A 6,000-nucleotide genomic window follows, 5' to 3' on the forward strand; every position below is an offset into this window, starting at 1 on the left:
ATAGATAGCCCTTGTGACTAGAAGCTGGGGACAGTCAGGAGCAAGGTTATTTCTTTGTTAGCAATGTAACAATAGATTTTATTTTTAGAGAAGAATCTTTAAACAATTTATTTTTCTGTTTTTGGCTACCATCATGAAAACAAATGACCATAAATGCTGGCAAGGATGCGTAAAAAGAGGAGCCCTTCTACATTGTTGGTGGGAATGCTGTCTGGTCCAGCCATTGTGGAAATCAGTGTGGATGGTAGCCAATCTGATAGGAGTGAGATGAAATCTCAACATAGTTTTAGTCTGCATTTCCCTGATGACTAGGGATGTAGAACATGTTTTTTAGATATTTATATGCCATCAGTATTTCTTCTTTTGAGAACTCTCTATTTAGTTTCATAGCCCATTTTTTAATTGGGTTCTTTGATTTCTTATTGTTTATTTTTTTGAGTTCCTTGTATATCGTAGATATTAATCCTCTATCAGATGTATAGCTGGCAAAGATTTCTCCCATTCTGTAGGTTGCTTCTTTGCTTTATTCAGTGTCCTTTGCCATACAAAAACTTTGTAATTTCATGAAGTCCCAGCAGTTAATCTGTGGCTTTATTGCCTGAGCAATTGGGGCTATATTCAGAAAGTCTTTGCCAAAACCAATATGTTGAAGGGTTTCCTCTCCTTTTCCTCTAGTTGAGGCCTTTGATCCATTTGGATTTAATTCATGCTCATGGAGAGAGAGAAGGATCTTTTTTCATCCTTCTACAGATACATATCCTGTTTTCCCAGCACAATTTGCTGAAGAGGCTGTTTTTTTCTCCAATGAGTAATTTTGGCATTTTTATTGAATATCAGGTGGCTATAGCTACCTGAGCTTACATCTGGGTCCTCTGTTCTGCTCCATTGATCTACATGTCTGTTTTTGTTACTATGGCTCTGTAGTATAGGTTCAAGTCAGGTATAGTGATACCACCTGCCTTATTTTTGTTGCTCAAAATTGTTTTAGATATTTGAGATTTTTTGCCAAATGAATTTTTGGATTGTTTATTTTTCTATTTCTGTAAAGAATGCCATTGGAATTTTGATGGGGATTGCATTAAATGTGTAGATTGCTTTTGGTAAGATTGCCATTTTTACAATATTGATTTTTCTGATCCAAGAACAAGGGATGTCTTTGCATCTCTTAGTGTTTTCTATAATTTCTTGCTTGAGTGTTATAAAAATTGCACTGTAGAGATCCTTATTTCCTTAGTTAGGTTTATTCCAAGGTATTTTTTTTTTTTTGATGCAATTGTGAGTGGGAGTGATTCTCTGATTTCATTCTCTGTGTGTTTGTTGTTATCATAAAGGAAGGCAACTTATTTCTGAGTGTTTATTTTGAATCCTACTATATGGCTGTAGGTGTTTATCAGCTCTAACAGTTTTCTGGTAGAGTCTTGAGGGTCCTTTATGTATAGAATCATGTCATCTGCAAATGATGATAACTTGACTTCTTCCTTTCCAATTTATATACTGTTTATATGTGTCTCTTGCATTATTGCTATGGCTAAGACTTCCAGTAGTATATTAAATAGAAGTGGGGACAGAGGACACCCTTGTCTCATTCCTGATTTTAGTGGGAAAGCTTCAAGTTTATCTATATTTAGTAATATGTTGGCTGTAGGCTTGTCATAAATAGCTTTTATTATGTTGAGATATATTCCTTCTATTCCCAGTCTCTGTAGGCTTTTATTATGAAAGGATGTTGGATTTTGTCAAATGCTTTTTCTGCATCTAATGAGATGATCATGTGGTTTTTGTCCTTCAGTCCATTTATATAATGTATTACTTTTTTTTTGTTGTTGTTGTTTTTTAGAGGTAGGGGTTTCACTGTAGTCCAGGCTGACATGGAATTCACTATGTAGTCTCAGGGTGACCTTGAACTCACAGCAATCCTCCTACCTCTGCCTCCTGAGTGCTGGGATTAAAGGAGTATGCCATTACGCCCAGCTAATTTATTACATTTATTGATTTGCATATGTTGAACCATCCCTGCATCTCTGGGATAAAGCCGACTTGGTTGGGGTGAATGATCTTTCTGATATATTCATGTATTCTGATGGCCAATATTTTGTTGAGAATTTTTGGATCTATGTTCATGAGGGAGATTGGTCTGTAATTTTCTTTTTTTTTGTTCTGTCTTTTCCTGGTTTTGGTATCAGGGTGATGCTAGCTTTGTAGAAGGAGTTTATTAGGATTCATTCTTTTTCTATTTTATGGAAAAGTTTAAGAAGGATTGGTGTTAGTTCTTCCCTGAAGATCTGGTAAAATTCACCAGTGACCATCAGGGCCTGGACTTTTTTTAGTTGGGAGATTTTTGATAACTGCTTGGATCTCCATTCTTGTTATAGGTTTATTTAAGTGGTTAATTTCATCTTGATTTAATTTAAGTAGGTCATATAAATCAAGGAAATCATCCATTTCTTTCAGATTTTCATACTTAGTGGAGTATATGTTCTTATAGTATGTCCCTAAGATTTTTTGAATTTTCTGGTATTTGTTGTGATGGTGCCTTTTTCATATGGAATTTTATTAATTTGTGTCTGTTCTCTCTCTCTCTTTCTTTCTTTTTTTTTGGTTTATCGAGGTAGGGTCTCACTATAGTCCTGGCTGACCTGGAAATCACTATGTACTCTCAGGGTGGCCTTGAACTCATGAGGATCCTCCTACCTCTGCCTCCCCATTATGGGATTAAAGTCATGTGCCTCCATGCCAGGTTTCTTCTCTCTTTCTTTTGGTCAGATTTGGTAAGGTTTTATCAATCTTGTTTATCCTTTCAAAGAACCAACTCTTTGTTCATTGATTCTTTGGATTGTTTTTTGGTTTCTATTTCATTAATTTCTGTCCTAATCTTTATTATTTCTTCCCACCTACTGATTTTCAGTTTGCCTTGTTCTTTTTTTTTTTTAATTTTTTTTAAAGATTTTTATTTATTTATTTGATTATTTGAGAGTGACAGAAAGAGAGAGGCAGATAGAGAGTGAGAGAGAGAATGGGTGCGCCAGGGCTTCCAGCCACTGCAAACGAACTCCAGACGTGTGCGCCCCCTTGTGCATCTGGCTAATGTGGGACCTGGGGAACTGAGCCTCGAACCGGGGTCCATAGGCTTCACAGGCAAGTGCTTAACCGCTATGCCATCTCTCCAGCCCCCTTGCCTTGTTCTTCTTTTTCCAAGGCTTTAAGGTGAAGCACTAAGTTGTTTACTTGCAACCTTTCTAATTTCTTTCTTTCTTTCTTTCTTTTTTTTGGTTTATCGAGGTAGGGTCTCACACTAGTCCAGGCTGGCCTGGAATTCACTATGTAGTCTCAGGGTGGCCTTGAACTCATGCGATCCTCCTACCTCTGCCTCCTGAGTGCTGGGATTAAAGGCGTGCACCACCACGCCTGGCTCTTTCTAATTTCTTACCACAGGCACTTAAAGCTATAAATTTCCCTCTTAGGACTGTCTTCATTGTGTCCCAAAGGTTTTGATATGTTGTATTCTCATTATCATTTGACTCTATGAATTTTTGATTTCCTTCTTGATTTCTTCATTGACCCATTCATCATTTAGTAGTGTATTGTTTAGTTTCCATGATTTTGTGTATGCTCTATAGCTTTTCTTGCCATTGATTTGTAGTTTGATCCCATTGTCATCAGATAAAATGCAAGGAATTATTTCAATTTTCCTGGATTTATTAAGATTTGTTTTGTGTCCTAATATATGGTCTACTTTAGATAATGTTCCATGTCCTGCTGAAAAGAATGTATATTCTGCAGCATTTGGATGAAATGTCCTGTTAGGTCCATTGTTCTATAACCTCATTTGATCCTGATGCCTTTCTGTTTGTTTTTTGCTGGGGTGACCTGTTAATTGATGAGAGTGGGGTGTTGAGGTTACCCACTATAACTTTGTTTTGTGTTATATGTGAACTTAGTTCTAATAGTGCTTGTTTGATGAAGTTGGGAGACCCCATGTTAGGTACATTTATGTTTAGGATTGTAATGTCCTCCTGTTGGAGGGTGCCTTTAATCAATATAAAGTGACCTTCCTTATCTGTCCTATCTAATGTTGGACTGAAATCTACCTTGTCAGATATTAGGATAACAATCCCTGCTTGTTTTCTAGGCCCCTTTGCTTGAAACTCCGTTTTCCAACCTTTTCACCCTAAGATAGTGTCCATCCTTTGTAGAAAGGTGAGCTTCTTGGAGGCAACAAATTAAAAGATCCTGCTGTTTAGCCCAGTCTGCAAACCTATGTCTTTTGGTTGAGGCATTGAGGCTGTTGATATTAAGAGTTATTATTGAAAGGTTTGTATTTATTTTTGCCATTTTTTTGTTTTGTTTTGTAGTGCTTCTGGTTTTACCTTCGCTGTCTTGTTTTAATGAGTATTTGAGTATGGTTTGTTTTTTCTAGGTTCCTTCTATGTTTGCTTTTCTTTATCTTTAGCATGGAGGATCCTTTCAAGTATTTTCGGTAGAGCTGATTTTGTCCTCCAATATTCCCTTAGCCTGCTTTTGTTGTGGAATGTCCTTATTTCGATGCCTGGCTTTTTTTGTTTATTTGTTTGTTTATATTTTTGAGGTAGGATCTCTCTCCAGCCCATGCTGACCTGGAATTCACTATGTAGTCTCAGGCTGGCCTCAGACTTACATTGATTCTCCTGCCTCGGACTGCTCAGTGCTGGGATTCAAGGTGTGTGCAACCGTGCTTGGCCCTGGAACACTTTTTCTTTTCAAATATTTTTATTAACAATTTCCATGATTATAAACAATATCCCATGGTAATGCCCTCCCTTCCCCTACTTTCCCCTTTGAAACTACATTCTCCGTCATATACCCTCCCCCTCTCAATCAGTCTTTTTATTTATTTATTTTTTTCCTGTGGTGGTGATTTTAATTTTTTAAAATTTTTTATTTTTATTTATTTTTATTTTTAAAATTTTTATTAGCATTTTTCATAATTATAAAAAAATCCCATGGAAATTCCCTCCCCCCACTTTCCCCTTTGAAATTCCATTCTCCATCATATTACCTCCCCATCTCAATCATTGTACTTACATATATACAATATCAACCTATTCAGTACCCTCCTCCCTTCCTTTCTCTTCCCTTTATGTCTCTTTTTCAACTTACTGGCCTCTGCTACTAAGTATTTTCATTCTCACGCAGAAGCCCAATCATCTGTAGCTAGGATCCACATATGAGAGAGAACATGTGGTGCTTGGCTTTCTGGGCCTGGGTTACCTTTTATGTCATGATCTTTTCCTTCTCTTATGATGGTCTTGTGTAGGTAGTGTCAGGCACTGTGAGATCATGGATATCCAGGCCATTTTGTGTCTGGGGGAGCATGTTAAAAGGAGTCCAAACCTTCCTTTGGCTCTTGCATTCTTTCCATATTCTTAAACAATGTTGGACTGAGTCTACCTTGTCAGATATTAGGATAGCAACCCTTGCTTGTTTTCTAGGCCCATTTTCTTGAAACACCATTTTCCACCCTTTCACCCTAAGATGGTGTCCATCTGTTGTAGAAAGGTGAGTTCCTTGGAGGCAAAAAAATTGAAGGATACTGCTTTTGAACCCAGTCTGCAAACCTATGTCTTTTGGTTGGGGCATTAAGGCTGTTGATATTAAGATATTATTGAAAGATTTGTATTTATTTTTGCCATTTTTTGGTAGTTCTTCCAGTTTTATCTTTGCTCTCTTATGTTAACTAGTATTTGAGTATTTGGTTTTTTTTAGGTTCCTTATATGTGTGCTTGTCTTTCTCTTCAGCATAGAGGATTCTTTCAAGTATTTTCTATAGAGCTGGTTTTGTCTTCAAATATTCTTTTAGCCTGCTTTTGTTGTGAAATGTCCTTATTTCTCCATCTATTTGGATGGATAGCTTTGCAGGATAAAGTAATCTTGGTGACAGTTGTCATCTTTCAGAACTTGGAATACATCACTCGAAGCCCATCTGGCTTTTAAAGTTTGTGTTGAGTCATTTGTTGTGACCCT

This window comes from Jaculus jaculus, chromosome 9 (genome assembly GCF_020740685.1).
Source record: "Jaculus jaculus isolate mJacJac1 chromosome 9, mJacJac1.mat.Y.cur, whole genome shotgun sequence".
Classification (NCBI taxonomy): domain Eukaryota; kingdom Metazoa; phylum Chordata; class Mammalia; order Rodentia; family Dipodidae; genus Jaculus; species Jaculus jaculus.